Genomic DNA, 17157 nt, shown 5'->3' on the forward strand with positions numbered 1-17157 from the left:
TCCACCCCGCTGGTCCCCCTCGGTGGGTCGGTGCCGCTGCCTCACTTGGCACACCCCTGCGCCTGCAGACGGTCTCATGCACCTCTGTGTGTCCTGCACATGTTGGACCAGTGTGATGACCTATGCACAGTAGATGCCTGAGAGAAAGGACCTGACCACTAGGTCCCCCTCCAGCTGCCCTAACAGCTAAACCTATGCACTCAGCACAGCATGGGGGCCCTGTGAGCCAGCCAGCAGTGGGGATCGGTGTCAGAAGCCACGGTGTACCACATGTGGGGATTGGCAACAGAAGTTGTTCCAGTGCGGGACAGGGTGGGGACTGAAGTGAGGGGCTAAAGGCAAGGCCCCGCCATGCAGCCAGGAGAAAGCTGTGGAGCACTAGGTCGGAGGGTGACCCTGGGGGCCGAGGCTTATGTGGAGCCAGTCTGGGACGGGGTGACACGCAGAGCCAGGTGCTGGGGGAGCGGCTGCAGCTGCTCGCTAGAGAACAATATTTATATGTGCGCCTTGTGGGAAGCATTGAGCTTTGGACACTGGAATTTTTAAGCCACTTCTCCCTCCCTCTCACACACCAGGGCCAGAAGCTTCTGAAAACAGGAAAATAGTGACGTGGATGTGGTCGTCTCTTGCTTAACTGTTATCTAGGTTTCATCTTTAAACCTCCGGTGCTTAGTATAACACTCCACATGCGACTGGTCCCCACCTCTAGGTCCTTCAGCATGGAGCCCTGTCTCCATCCTGCAGCCTCCGGCCAGGGCTTCCTGAGGCCTCTCTGGGCTTAGGCCCACAGCCCAATGGCTCTTCCAGCCTCTGTTCTTATGCTCCTCTGATCTGCTCTTCACCCTTGAGGGCATTTTCTATAATGAAGATGGACCAATGCCTTGGAAAAACTCTCCCCTGTTTTCAGGGTGGAGTCTCCATCCCTCAGGGAGGCGTCTGAGCCCTGATCTGACCTGGCCCTGGAGTGCCCGTCTGGCCTGGACTCCCACCCTGGGCTGGGAGCTTGGCCCAGCCCACTGCCCGGGGCTGCCCACGCGTGCTCTGCCTCCCACCCCTGGCTGGTGGCCCTGGCCTGCCTGTTCCGGGGCTGGCTCCGGGTCCGGCTCCGGGTCCCAGTTCTGGCTGCACCCTCCCTGTGCCTGTTCTGCTCAGGCAGCCCCTGTTCCTGAGTCCCTCTGGGTCTGGGAGCCCCTCACACCTCCTGCTTCAGCTCACTGTGGGACAGGGGGGACAGCTCCTTGTCACGTGTGTCTTGTTGCCTCTGCTGCTGATGACTTAGCAAAATGCCCAGCATGGAGCCAGTGCAAAGAATACACTTTTGCAGTGGATTTACTCGAGTGGATTATTCACCTTTGCATGTTTGCCTTAATCACAGCAAATCCAAGCCCAGGCCCCACAGCTCTCCCTGGGGATCCCTGGTTGAAGGAAGGGTTGGTGGCAGAGATGAGCACGGCGAGCAGTGGGCTTTAATGGAGTGACAAAGTCACAAAGAATGCCCATAGTGCCTATGCCTGCCTTTTTCTACCCCTAGGATCAAATATTGATAATTTTATATATGAGCATATACAGCATGCTACTATAAGCCTTAAGGGGCAGAGAATCCATATACCTAATTTGCTTTACCTATTGCTCAGCACAGTGCTATGGACAGAAAACAGCTTGATAAACACCCACTAGCTCTGGAAGCTGGCGTGTGCCTGGTTTAACCCTGGCACTGAGCCTGCAATTCTGGTTGTAGGGCATCAGCATGCATGGACAGCCTCACTTCAATAAGGGGGCGTTATTTTGAGCAAACATTAACCAGTGAAATAAACATCTTCATTGTTGTGTAATCAGCACTCACCTTGCCCCCAACAGAAGGTGGGTCATTGAAGTGTGGGTAGAAAACAGTATAGGTGATGCCTGGGCTTGGAAAAAGACATGATTTAAGCCCTTTAGCGTTGTTCTGATACCAGAGGCCACGGCATTGTGATGTGGACAGCAGTGTTAGAAGGACGAAATGCAAACCTTCTGAAAGACCTTGCCCCTTTGTCTGACATGTCAGTTTTGATTTTTATGACCGATGACACAGTGGGTAAATGCAATAACACCCCTCACGGCAGTCTGTGTGGAAACTGTGCCGAGGGGTTATTCAGTTTTCATTCTATATACATTTCACAAATGTCTGACCCATGTGATTTTAGGTAATCAAGGAAACAAACCCAAACCTTTGTAACTCACTGTTTCTTGATATAACTGGCAGACTTCTGTTTCAGTCCAGCAATGTGCTGACTGGATTCTGGTGAGTCTGGGCAATAGAGAGAATCCCTGAAGAATCTCTCTGTTTTAAAAGCAACACTGCTATTTTATTTTAATATGTGTGAGTAAATCATATTATATTTCATGGGGCATTTAGTAAACCTTTTCAATAAATAGCAATTTTCGCTTGGCTATTCAAAGTAAATGAATATATATTGCAAGACCCAGCCATTCCTCTGTTGTAACGGAAGAGGCATATGAATGCTCTGATTTATCCAGAAGTCATCTCCAAAACATACTTCATAGCCTCAAGATCATTTTGACTTGATTCATTATATCAGAGGAAAGTTTCAGTTCATAATTTATGAGCTTTCAAGCTACATGGTCATATGGAGGAACAGAGCTCCTAAGGTCAAGTACCATCAGATATGTTTGTGAACAACCATGGTGCAGATGACTATAGGAAGCATAATTCACATGTATTAAATATTGATTATGTGGTAAGAGCCTTTCCATGTATTACCTCATTTAATCCTACCAGGTAGTTACTGTGAAGCCCACTTTACAGATGAGGAAACAGGCATATGTATGTTGTCAAAAATCACTTAGTAGGTGGCACAGTCAGGACTTGAACTGGGTTTTTTGAATCCAGAGCCTGCCAAAGCATTCAGTTCCTGAAAATGTCATCATAAACATGAAAGAGTGGGGGTCCTCATTGACCTGTGAAAGTGGTGGAGCCGTAGAGTAAGATCCATGGCATAGGTGACTTGTGTCATGATGGAAAGACCTTGGCCTCTGGTTTATATCTTAAGGCAAAAAATAAGATGTCCATTTGTTCTTTGGATTCTTGTGGCCCTGCTCCAGGAGAGGGGATTGTTTGTGCTGCTAGAAAGCTGGGTGGCCCTCATGTATGTTCCAAAGGGAGGGTTCTGTGTGCTTTACCTTCTGCCCACACCTGCTTCCCCTACCCCCCACCCACCAAGATCAGACCAGGTAGGCAAACCCCAGCCTGTTGGGGGGCTGTGTAGCTGTGGTGGACTTGTCCCTTAATGGGCTGTTAATGGATGATGTTAATCTGTCTTCCAAGTTCCTAGATGCTCCAAATTTCATGTTTCATGAAGCTTACTGGTTAATTATTGTAGTTGGATTGTGTTCCCCAAAAGGATATGTTGAATCCTAACCCCCAGTGCCTGTGAATGTGACCTAATTGTGAACAGGTTCTTTGCAGCCATAATCAAGTTAAGGTGAGGTCATACTGGGGTAGGTGGGTGACTGGTGCCTGTGTCCCTTTAAGAAGAGGAAATTTGGACACAGACATACAGGGAGAAAGCCCTGGAAAGACAGAGACACAGAGGGAAGAAGGCCATGTAGGGATGGTGGCAGAGATTGCAGCGATGTGTCTATAAGCTCAGGAAAGGCTTCTTCCCAGAAGCTGGGAGAGAGCAAGGGTGGATCCTTCTGGAGCACCCTTGGAGGGAGTGTGGCCCTGGCAACACTGATTTCAGGCTTCGAGACTCCAGCACTGGGAGACAAGAACTTTTTGTCATGTGAAGCCACCCACTTTGCAGAACTTTGTCATGGTGGGCTGAGCAAACATACAGGACTTGTTTAAGTGATTCCTGGGCCCCATATGAGTAAATTCTGATTCATGGTAGGGTTTGTGAAAGGAATTTAAAATAAAGCACAAGTGATGCTGGTGTGGAGGATTCCTGTGAGTAAAGCCTTACCCCAGGGTCCATTACCTTCAACATCATAACTACGGAGTGTTTTGTATGCTTATTTCACAGAACAAAAAGATGCTTATTTGTCATTGTAAATGATAAACACAGAAAAAGAAAAAAAATGCACGCTACTGGTTTTATAGGAGGGGGTGTAAAACGAAAGTGTCTGGGACAGCGTTATAGATAAGGCCTTGCTATCTGCACACCTGTCTGGGCTCGGAGGCCAGCGGTAGGTTCACACCCTGTCTTATCTTTATTACCTCCCTTATCTTTTAACATTTTAATGTTGACCCAATGCGGGGCTGTTGTTTTGAACTAAAAGATACAACCTGGTGGAGCTGGAAATATGTTCGCATAACTTCAAGCTTGCCTTCTGGGCTTCTGCTCCCCTCCCTCGCCCTCTGTAGCCAGAATGATCTCTTGAAACACTACTCTGCTTAATCCTCTTCCATGGCACTGTCGTCAAGATCAAGTTCAAACTCTTCAGCATGGCCGGGGGCTCTTTGCAGCTTGGGTCCTATTCACCTCTCCAGCCTGTCTCCCAGGCGGCTTCATCGCATGATATTCTCCTCCCTAACTCAACATGTGCTTCTCTGCTCACCTCCCCACCCCAGCAGGCTTACCCGCTTTCTCTCCTGGATTCTTAGTGCAGAAGCCACTTCCTAAACCCCTGAAGCCAGGTTAGGGGTCCCTCGTATGAGTTTCTGCAGAATCCCCATTCACTGTAACATGTGTCACTCAAGAGGGATGTTGTCCCTCCTGTCGCCCCCCTCCAATCGGTATGTATGGACTGAATCGTGTTCCCTGAGAAGTCCTATGTTGAAATCTTAATGTCTGCTAATGGTTTAGGAGGTAGGGCCTTTGGAGGTGGCAGGTCATGGGGCTGCAGCCCTCCCCGAGGGGCTCAGTGCCCTTACAAAGAGATTGCACAGAGGTCCCTTGCTCCTTGCACCGTGTGAGGATGCAGCAAAAAGCCTGCAACCTGGGAGAGGACCCTCACCCGACCCTGCAGGGACTAGGCTCCAGCTTCCTGAATTGTGAGAAATAAATTCCTGTTGTTTCTAAGCCATCCAGCCCATGGTATTTTTTACAGCAGCCTGAGCTAAGGGAAAATGTTTTACCCCAATACCTGAACCACTGTCTGACACACAACAGGTGTTCAATAGGTAATTTCTGAACTGACGGCAGTGAAACAAGTGCTGTCTACCACTCGACCTCACCCCTGGCGCTGGCACGCCTCAGAGGCCTGCTTCCCCCTTCTCTCTGCTCTTGTGCTTGCTGGAGGAGATCTCATAACCGTGAAGCCTTCACCACCAGTCCGCGTTCTCTGCTTGTCGAATCACTCTTACTCACGTCCCCATGGGCCTTGATGCCGCTGCTCACTCAGTGGCGACCACTTTCTACGTCCCCATTCCATTTCCGTGTCTCCTCAGGGTGACCTGGCCAGCCCAGGGGGACCTCCATCAGCTCTCCTGCCAATGCCTGGCTGACTCTCCGCTCCTTTCCAAGTCCAATTCCTCCCCCATCCTTTGATTGCATCCCCCGTGGTCCCTCTGTCACTTTGCTTTAGCCATAATCTCTTTTAACTTTGGTCCCTTCCTCTCCTCAAGCTCCTTCCTCTCAACTTCAAACATGCTTTGGTTTGACCTTTCTTAAAACTTATTTCCACACAGTCTTCCTCCTCAAGTTTCCTCAATAGCCACCTACCCACCCACCCATCTACCCATCTATCCATCCATCACCTGTCTACCCACCCATCATCATCATCTATCCATCCACCCACCCATTCAACCCTCTCTCTATCCATCCGGTTCTCTACACATCAGCCACTATGACATTTCAAAAATACAAATTAAGATTAGGTCATTTATTTCTTAAAAATCACCCAGATGCTTCTCAGGGCACTTAAAAGAAAATCCAAACTCTTTCTTCACCATATCCAGCAAGATGATGCCACGTCACGCCATCCAGGTCCTGCTTGCTTCCCTAACTGTGTCTCTTCTGTGTGTGCCCTTGCTCGCATGTTCCAGCCACACTGGCCTTCTTTCTGTTTCTCGAACATCTTCTCTTTAGGAAACGTACACTTTCTTTCCTCTTGCCTGGGGACTGTTCCAGACTCTGCGTGGCTGCTTCTCATTCAGTCCCAGGCTCAAACACCACTTCCTCAGGGACTCCACCTTTGGCCGTGCAAGCTAATTAGCACCCGGCCTTCATCCTAGCGCTCTTAATAACACTACTTCTTGTTCCTTCACAGCACTTATCACAGAATAATAAGAAATTTTCTTTGTCACTGATTTGTTTAAATGCATTTTATCTGTCCCCCATCCTTAATCTTGATGCTAGAATATGAACCTGGTAAGTGTAATTTGCTTTTGTCCTTCCTTTTCTCTTTTCTCTGATTATACACATGCTAGTTTTTATCCTCATTATTTTCTCTGTATTTCTGATAACCTGGGCATATTGTTCCTGAATTCAGAATCCAACCTTTACCAGCACATATACAGTTTCATTACAATTATTGCTATGTCTTACCGTTTATTAATTTTTTTCCTGTACTGTCCAATCTGCTGTTATTCCAGTCCATGTGTTTTTCTTCTTACATGTTGTAGTTTAACCCCTAGAGGCTTGATTTAGATCTTTTAAAACACCTCCCTAGTTCTATTTAATATGATTGATCTTTGTTCTAGCTTCCTGGACATATAGAATACAGGCATGTAATTTTTAATGTCTGTTTATTAATTATATCAACTCTAAGCTTGTTTATATTGATTGTTTTCTCTTCTAATTATGGACTGTTTGCATGCCTGGTAAATTTTGATTAGATATCAGACAGTGTGAATTTTATCCATTTGGATGATTGATATGTTTGTATTCCTATAAATATTCTTGAGATTTGTTCTGGGATGCAGAACAATCATGTGAAAATGGTTTGATGCTTTTAAGGTTTGCTTTTAAGTTTTCTGAGTTGTTGCCAGAGCAGGTTTCCACCTAGGGTTGAGGAAATAATCTGCTGAATATTTGACAGGATACTCCATGAATTATGTGGTCTGACTAATGGGAACAAGGACTATTTATGATTCTGTGTAAGCTGCAGGGATTGCTGTCTCTGCTCCTTCTGGGCAGTACTTCCCTTAGCCAAAGGTAGTTTTCTCACATGCGTGTCCTTATCAGAACTTAGCCGAACGAAGAAGTCTTCAGAGATCTCTCAGTTCAGCCTTCTCCTCTCCAGTACATTGCTTTGAAAACTTTAACTTGGTTTCCCCAGACTTAGCATTCCAATTCCTTAGCTCAGGGAGACTGCGTGGTGGCCACCTGCCTTCCCTATGGCCTGGAAATTCTCCAGGCAGTACAGGAGGGCAATCCATGAGGCTCACTTCATTTATCTCCTTTCTCTCAGGAATTGCTGTCTGATGTTGCCTCATTTCTAGTTTATGAAAACTCTTTTTCATTTATTTTGTCTAATTTTTAGTAGTTTCTGGTGGGAGGGTTAACCAGGTCTCTGTTAGTCCATCTTTGCCAGTGATAGGAGTCTCATTAGCATGCATTATTATTATTTAAAATTTTTATTTCGGCTTTACTGAGTTTTAATTGACATAAAGAATTGCAAGATATTTAAAGTATATTTAGTGGTGATATGATATATTTATACATTGTGAAAAGATTCCCACATCTATCACCTCACATATTTATCTATTTTTTGTGAGAACATTTGAGTTTTACTCTCAGGAAATTTCAATTATACAACACAGTATTATCAACTAGAGTCACCATGTTTTACACTACATCCTCAGACTTTATTCATCTTATAGCTGAAAGTTTGTACCCTTTTACCAAACTCTTCCTATTTCCCTATTTTTCTATTCTCTGTTTCTATGGGTTTGACATTTTTTTTAAAGATTCTACATATAAGTGATATCAAGAAGTACTTAGCATAATGCCCTCAAGGTACACCCATGTTGTTACAAACACCACTGTGAATAACACCACAATGAATATGTAATGCACATTTTGAATATATTTCTTCAAAATCGTGTTTTCATTTCCTTTAGATATGTAGTTAGGAGTGGAATGGCTGGATCACATGGTAGTTCTAGTTATAATTTTTTTGAGAAAAGTCCATACTGTTTTCAATACTGGCTGCACCAATTCACATTCCCACTAACAGTGAACAAGGGTTCCTTTACTCCAAATCCTCACCAGCACCTGTTATCTCTTGTCTTTTGATAACAGTCATTCTAATAGGTGTGTGAGGTGATGTCTCATTGTGGTTTTGATATACACTCTCTGATGTTTAGAGATGCTGAGCATCTTTTCTATTGTCTTTAGTCTCTATTTCATTTATTTCTGCTCCAATATTTGTTATTTCCTTCTTTCTACTAACTTTGGGCTTTGTTCTTTTTCTAGCGCCTTGAGGTGTAAAGTTAGGTTGTTTGAGATCTTTCTTGTTTCTTACTGTAGGCACTTACTGCTATGAGCTTCACGCTTAGAACTGCTTTTGCTGTATCCCACATGTTTTGGTATATTCTATTTCCATTTTATTTGTCTAAAGATATTTTTAAAGTTCTATTTTGATTCCATCTTTGACTCATTGTTTGTTCAATGGCATGTTTTCTAATCTCCACATGTTTGTGTTTTTTTCTTATAATTGATTTCTAGTTTCATACCATTGTGGTCTGAAAAGATGCTCAATATAATTTCAATCTTCTTAAATTTTTTAAGAGTTGTTTTGTAGTCTAATGTGATCTATCCTGGAGAATACTTCATGTACACTTGAGAAGAATATCTATTCTGCTGCTTTCTGATAGAATGTTCTATAAATGTCACTAAGTCCTTCTGGTCTAAAGTGTCATTTAAGTCTAGTGTTTCCTTATTGATTTTCTGTCTGGATGGTCTATCCCTTGATCTAAGTGGGCTGTTAAAATTCCCTGCTATTATTGTATTGTTTTCTATCTCCTTATTTATATCTGTTAATCTTTGCTTTATATATTTAGGTGCTCCCATGTTGGGTGCATAAATATTTATAAATGTTATATCCTAAAGTCGGACTGACCCCTTCATCATTATATAGTGATATATAATGCCATTCTTTGTCTTTTATTATAGTTTTTATCCTATAGTCTATTTTATCTGATGTAAGATTAGCTAGCCATGGTTTATTTTGGTTTCTATTTTCATGGATTATCTTTATCTATACCTTCACTTTCAGTCTCTGTGTCTTTAAAGCTGAAGTGAGTCTCTTGTAAGCAGCATATAGTTAGATCTCCCGACTGCACACTTGACACCACATTTTCAGACTCCCTTGGGGCCAGCAAGAAAGTCTTATCTTTGACGATAGACAATTTTGAGTTTCCTTGGTTACTAGTAAAATCTACAAATCTCTTTGAGATTGATGTTGACTGATATTTTTCCAGTTGAGCTCCAGAGGCTACTTGCCATATACCATAGATGAGGCATCTCTCTCCCTGATATGCCTGAATGCTCTCATCACCTGGGACAGTGAGAGCAAGGCACTGGTGCCTCTGCACATCTTATCACTCTGACAAGCAGAGTGACCATCGATCATATCTTGATATGCCTTGAGATGTTGGATTTTCCCTCTTCTCTGTTTGAAATGTCTTTCCCAGGGACATATATTTCATCACTGCATATTCATTTGTTTGTGTCTTCAAAGCTTGCTGTGTCTTCACCCAATATGTTAAGTCATCTTAAGCCAGGATGGAAACCTTTTGGGCCATGTTCCTTACCCCTCTTGTGGTTCTTTTAAAGACAGGCTTAACTTCCCTAATCTCCATCTGAGAGGCAGTGAAGTACAGCAGAAAAAGCTTAGGGATATGGGTTGAGAGAGCTGATACTAATTCTTGGTATACTGCTAACATATTATGTGAACCTCAGAAATTATTTAACTTCTTTGGGCTTCTATTTTTTTTATTTGAAGCAAAAATTAATGATAAGAAATTTTGATAGTTTTCATTTGTTGAATGCTTTTTCTGTGCCACTCTCTATGTTAAGTGTTTTATATGCATTTTTTTTCTTTTGATCTTTATAGCACTTCTTTTGAAGATTAGTTGTTTTTATTCCCATTTTACAGCTGAAGAAGATTGAAGCTCAGAGTCAAGCAATATGCTTAGCCAAGAAGTACACAGCTGGGATTAAAACTCAGGATTGCCCATGCGGTCATATGACTGGGTCACTTCTAGCATTCTTTCCATTTATAAACATTCTATAAATATATTAGATTTCAGGAGATCCACAGCAATCTCTGAGTTCTTCTGGTTAATAGTACTTGAGCTTTAGAGTGACATAAATATAAGAACTAAAGACAAAATCATTTTTATTTATTGGGGGATTAAAATGTGTTAGGCAGCATAAATACCTCATTTTCAGACCCATCTCTATTTCTCCTGAAACTCCAGTTAGATATTTGTTGGACATTTGCATGTTACCCTCTATGTTTTTAATCTCTTTTTCTTTCTGTGCTGAATTCTGTGTAATATCCTCTGGTTTATCTTCAGTTTACTAATTCTTCCTGCAGCTTTATCTAATAGTCTACAAACTCATGCACCAAGATGTTTTAATTTCATTGACTATACTTTTTATTACTGTAAGTTCTACTTGTTTTGTTTGCTTATTCCTTTTTAAAATAGCATCTTATTTATTTCTTATATTTTTGATTACTTTTGTTTAAATCATTTAAAATTTTATATTTTTAGTCTCTATACAATAATTCTATTATCAGAGGTTTTAAAGAATTGCATCATGCTGTCTATTTTGTTTACTCACTATCATTGATGGTCATATTCATATGCTATGTGTAAACTTGGGTTTGAGAATTCCTCTAGAAGTGCTCTGTGGTTTTCTAGGAGATCTAGGAGATTCATCTTGGGTAGTATGATCTCTTCGAACTGTGTAAGGTCCAGACTGGAGTTTTGAATTCCTAGAGGGGGCTTCTTTTTTAAAAAAGCACAGAGATAGAATGGTTTTCTCTTTCTCTCTCTCTTCTGGGGTGAATTTTTTCCTAGTTTATTATTTCCCCAAGTTATCTTTGAGAATTATGTCTTTACATGGGAGCTTGTTTTACCTCCTGGCTCCTCTGGGTAACTGAGATGCTTTCCCCTTCCTGCCCTGATTATCACAGTGTGGGCTCACACGGTTCTCTGGTTTTCAGTCTTCTTTTCATTTATAGTCTTTGGGGAGTTCCTCCTTCCCTTCCTTTTTCCCTCCCTCCCTCCTTCCTTCCTTCCTTCCTTCCAGAAAATGGAATCTCATATTTTATTTAATATTTTAAATTGCATTATGGTGGGAAAGTCTCCAGGTTACTAAATCCTTAATATTGTTGGAAATGGAAGTTCTGTATTTATTAACTATAAATATCATAATTCTTCAAGGCAAGCATGGTTAACTCCAGGTTTCAAATGATTAAGTGCTTAAGGAAGGTTTAGTAACTTGCCAAGCATCACACAGCTGGTGAAATCACCAGACCTGTCTTTTCAAGCCAGTGCTCTTCCCAGTACACACAGGCCAGGAAGCTGGGGCAAGGAGTAAGCCCTGAGTGGGAAGGGAGGGATAAGAGGAGAATGGGGTCTTGTCTTTGGCATGCTCCCCTACTTCACAAGGGTTCTAGGGCTGAATCTAAAATCTTAATTGTTTTAAGGCATAGGGTTGGGGCACCAAATGTGTCATCACATGGTAAACATGGGTATTCTTGGGAGGAGAAGCTGGAGGCATAGGGAAACCGTTCTCCATCAGCTCATTATTAGGAAATCTCATGTCTCAGGTCCTAGAATGACATACCACAGGGAAATCTGACTGAAGGTCATCTCAGAAGACGGGTGTTAGCCAAAGGCAAAAATGCAGTAGGTGCTACCTGACAGGTGGATGTTGGTGTCACCTGGGAGCATCGCTTTCTTAGGATGCAGTTCACTCACACAAGACCCTTCAGATCAGCCCTTTGCTCAGGTTAGGAAATTAAAAACCAAGGGGCTTGAAATGAATCCCTCATCTCTGTTCTTTGCAATATCTAGTCTTCCTGGTATTTCAGTTTCCCTCAACCCCCATTAAGCTGTCAGTTGGTAATGATATTAGGTTTAAGCAGCTTTAAGTAATTCTGGGCTTGTAGGCAAGATGGTGGGGAACACTGACATTTGGCTCTCCTCCTCCTTGTAGCACTGCTAAATGGACAAGGAAGCAATGATTTTTAAAAAGGTGTAAAACCACCAGGTCAAAAAGGAAAGGAGAGAAGATAGCATGTGTTTGCATTTGAATGTATTGTGAGGAGGTTTACAGAGTAGGGGAGAATTTGGAATTGAATTAATAAGAACATAGAAATGTAAGTAAAGCAAAAGCAAGTAAGTATTAATATTCACTCCACAGAAAGGAAATTACTGTGTCAGCAAGGAAATGGAACTATTGTGCAACATGAACAATCTGTGAATAGCATTGACATAGATACGATAACGTAGTCCCTGAATAATGGTCGTAAATTGCGATGTAACTAATTTGGAAAGGTGGTTGGGAGGAAATGTATGTGTGTATATGTAGGGGGTGAGAGTCAATTGATAGCACCTAAAATGGAAAAATTTGCACGATATGTGTAAGTTGTATAGAGATATGAATACAAACATGAAAATAGTTAAAAGATTTGAGGGCTTGTTCGGAGGTTCTAGCAAGAGAGTGCCTCCATTCCTACACCCTTGACTGAAGAATGGTCCTTCTCCAGTGAGGACGGCCGTCCTCTCTGATGGAGCATGCAGCTTCAGGAGAGATGCACATGGAGTGGGGAGGGAGGGAAGGAGGGGACTCCACCTGGCCAGCCAGGTCTGCCAGATCCCCCTGGCGATCAATGGGGTGGCAGATGTTGCAGCCAGATCACCGTCACATCCTAAAGGTTATGAAAGTGGTTGCCTTTAGGGAGCAAAAGAACAGGTCAGGAGCTGTTACTGTTGCTTTTCTTGACAAGTCTTGTAGGATGACTTGACATTGAACTAAGCATGTGTAGAATTTTGCTAAAAACAAAATAAAAATCAGTATGTGATTTCAGGATAGAATGTTATTTTTTTTAGGAGAAAGAAGATGAAAACATTAAGTGACTCTGAGCCTTACCTGAAAGAAGAGACCGAATGGAGATCCTGGTGGGAAGCCCTGAGGCAGCATGAGCTCGGGCAGGCGGCCTCACTCGGCCCTGCCCCCAGAGCGCCCAGACCTGGTGTCACTCTGCAGTCTCCGCGCTGCCCCTTGCTTCTGGTATCCTCCAGGTTTGGGACCTGCTGCCTGGCCTTTTGACTCTGGGCTTTTGCTGGCTTTTTAGCAATTAGGTCCTCTTGTTTTACACTTGACTGCTTTGTTTTGTTTTTAATTGAAGTATATTTGAGATACAATATTATATTAGTTTCAGGTGCACAACATAATTATTTGACATTTTATGTACCTTGTGAAATGGTCTCTCCATTAAGTCTATTTACCACCTGCTACCATACAAAGTTACAACATTTTGTTTTTTTTGTGTGTGGTGAGAATGTTTAATTTACAATATGGTGTCTTGACTATAGTCTCCATGCTGTACATGAGGTCCCCACACTTGACTACTTTGTTTTTAATCCAGTTTCTCCCTAACTATCTACACTGGAAGTGGCAGATGTGTGCCAGAGGTTCAAATCCTGCCCAAAGATGTTTTTGCAGGGCCAGCAGAGTATTCTGAAAGTCCTGTCTCTGGATGTGGCCAGGCAGCATCCCCCAGATCACTCTAAGTGCTCACCTGTCCTGGTCAACCTCACACAGTTGCCTTACGTTTCTGTCCCCAAAGGCCTTGGGGCAGGTAATCCCAGTTCTAGATCCTCAGGCATGGGCCGCTGCAGCCAGTTGTGGCTTCTCTCTGTCATTCCTGGTGTTTGCTTTCCATCCTGTTTATTTCATTCCACTGTCAAGGGCTATAGCTCAAAACCAAATACAAATGATTCCCTCATTTTCTGTTATTTTTCATGGCTTATCAGAAAATGTATGTATTGACTCCCCAAAATATGAATATTTAACTAGTATTTTATCTAGTTAGCTCTATTAGAGGTAAATCACAAAAATGGTGAAATTTGAGTTATTCTTACTAAAAATTCGTCCAAATAGAGTGCTACAAGGGAGGTGCTAGACTTCTGCTTACATGCAGTGTAATACAGCTGAGGTTTACTGGTTTGCAACACTATGGTGCTTCTTATAATTCCTTCCTTATGACTGAATTAACTTCAAAGGCACTTGGTACCTACATGTTGCATGTACCTCTACTGGAAAATTCACCTGAAGATACAATGTATTGCCCTTCTCCATAGTGAAGACCTACCCTGCCAGGTACCTCCTTACATATGACCTTGATACTCTTCTCTCTCTGGTTGTCTCAAAAATATCATCATGTTTTGTCTTTTCAGTGTGATGGTAAAGTCCTCTGAAACAGACCTTTCTTTCCCATTGAGTTCTCTTTTTCATGGAATATAGCCCTATTTTAAGCACACAATAGGCTCTGGTAAGAAACTTCTAAGTAAGAATCCTGGTCACATCACTTACTGACAGTGTGACTTTACAGTAGAGTTTCATTTTTACTAAAAAACTTAAGAAAATAAAGGTATTAATAACTTTACAACGATGACTATAAGTGGAATATTTGCCTATAAACAGACAATTATTATGCCATTATTTAATTAATAATTGTTATATGTTAACTTGTACTGCTTTTTACCTTTGGTCCATGGTCCTAACTAGTTTTTGATTTCCTTAAAAGCTGGAGAAGACATGTGACCAGTGGTGGCACTTAATTTTTTTCTGTTCCTTTTCTTTTTTTCTTTATTAAGCGCTTATTCGGGCCCATTTAAAAAGCCCTATAAATATTAATATACTTGATCTTCATAGTTTCCTATGAGGTAGGTATTCTGTAATATCCCCATTTTGCATATGAGGAAACTGAGGTACAGAGATATTAAATAATTTGATAAGGTCACACTGTCAGTAAGTGATGTGACCAGGATTCTTACTTCTGACTCCAGAATCTGTGCTCTTAACCAGTATGCTAGGCTGCATCTCAACAAATCTTTGCTATTGAAGATTTAAATTGAACAGAATTTTAACATTATGGGGCAAGGGGAGAAAGAAAATGTTCTCTTTCCCACTCTCAAATCAGGGCTGGAGTACATGTATAGAATCATACAATGTTTGATAGGACACTTGAGGAATTAAGCTTACAGTAAACACATGTTTGATTTCCAACTCTTTGCAAAATGCAAACAAGCTTTGTACTTGTTTGTCTTTGGGTTATGTCTGGCATCTTCTCCCAGATGGTCAGATGAAAACTGAGAAGTTGCAGAAGTAATAGTTTAATTGAATGGCTGTAAAATTAATAAAGTCTTTCTTCAGTGCCTTCTATCATTCTATCTCTCTCTGGTTGAGTGGGAATTAGAAATTGGACTAATATGAGAAAAACAGGGGTCTATGAAGTGTCATGTCTGATGCTGGCAGCATACCATCCTGAATGGGGTCACACAGATTGCATAACTAACAGAGACAGGGGTTAGGATAGGAAAAGGAGGATTAATAAGAAATGCTAAATTGAGTTTGTATGTGGAAATTAGTGTTTATTCTAAATATTCATGGAGATCTGTAAAGTTATTTTTTGTCCTGTTGCACCTATGAACCAGAATTAGAGTATCAAAACTTAAATGAAAGAGCTGTGATTTTTTTTTTAAGTAAAATGGACCCTTGAGGGAGTATATATAATTTTTTTTGTATATGTCTGAATATTTAGTTGTAGAGATAGTAAATGTGATAAAATACTAAATAGAAAGGGACACTGTTTGAAATAATGAATTGGTAACTTGTTTAGTTGTGAAGATTGCAGCCTCGAAAATAGAAAAAAACCCTCACATTTTCTAACTTCAGATATTTCTGTTTATTGTAATTATATAAGCAATTGTTTATTATTCTGTCTGGTTAAGGCATTAGAACCAGAGAAGTAGCAGGCAGCTTTAGGGTGAAACTAATCAACTCCTTGTAAAAAAATATAATTGTATTTTAATTTAGACTTTTGGATATGGGACCAGAAGCTAAAGACTCAGATTCTAATCACTTGGGGTCGGATGTGGCCCAAGTATCCAGGCCAAAGGGAGAAGGGCCAGGAGCAGTGAGATCTTCATTTAGATCTCAGCAAAGAGAAGAGTTTTAAAAATTAGCCTGGAGTTTCCTTTCTGGTTGGGCAGTAGAGAGATGCCACAGACACGAATCACACTCAGTCCCCGTTTTGTCTGAATTTGCAGGTATTCGGAGCTATTTCACATGTGACTCCATCCTAGATGATTTGGAGATTGAGTGATATAACCAGGTGCCAACGACTTGAAATAGAGAATCTGTGGACTGCCTCGGTTGGGGTTTTAACTTGAATCAAGACCAATAGGGACCGGCACTTCGTATAGATGCAGCCAGAGGCAAACACTCTTCTCTTAGGAAAGCTGGGGGGCATGATGCGGAGTCATCATTGGCCTGATGTTCTCCTTGGTCCCTGAGTTTTCTTGGATTGCCTTCATCTCCCAGACCACTGTCTACTCTTGGTCTTGAGGAAAGTTTCAGTGAAATGAAAGAACATGGTGTTTGGGGTCAGGCAGACCTGAATCCACATCTTGTCACAATCATCACGATTAGCTGTGTGATTTGGGGCAAACTGTCCCTTCTGGGCAGCGATGTCCTCATCTGTGAAATGCACTTGGAAAGCTGACACCAAGTGGTAAAAGGAGGATGAATTAGCCAATGTGCGCACGGAGCCTGGAGCTCAGCCACCGGTGCCCGGGGCCTCCTTATGGAAACGAGCACCCTAGTGGAGCCCAGAGGGCAGGCAGTGATCCGACTCCAGAAGAAGAGACGAGGGTCCGAGTTGGAGTGGTCACTGCCCAGGCTCGGTGCGAGGCCATCCCTCCCTTCCCCGTATGCCGCGTCTTTCCTGAGTTAGTTTCACTTATGTTTTAAACATAATCCCTTTATCCCTAGGAAATCATTGTGTTAAATAAGACTGGTAACATATGTGTGCAAGTCATAGGTCGGAAAACATGGGAAGAACCAGACCTTTTCCGCCTCTGCAGGCCAGGACCTCCCCTGCATTGCTGTATGGGAGGCAGGGATCGCAGGTGGATCTCAGGATGCATGGTTCGCCCAAGGATTCGGATGTGACTGGGCTGGT

This window comes from Manis pentadactyla, chromosome 2, assembly GCF_030020395.1.
Source record: "Manis pentadactyla isolate mManPen7 chromosome 2, mManPen7.hap1, whole genome shotgun sequence".
NCBI classification, from domain to species: Eukaryota; Metazoa; Chordata; class Mammalia; order Pholidota; family Manidae; genus Manis; species Manis pentadactyla.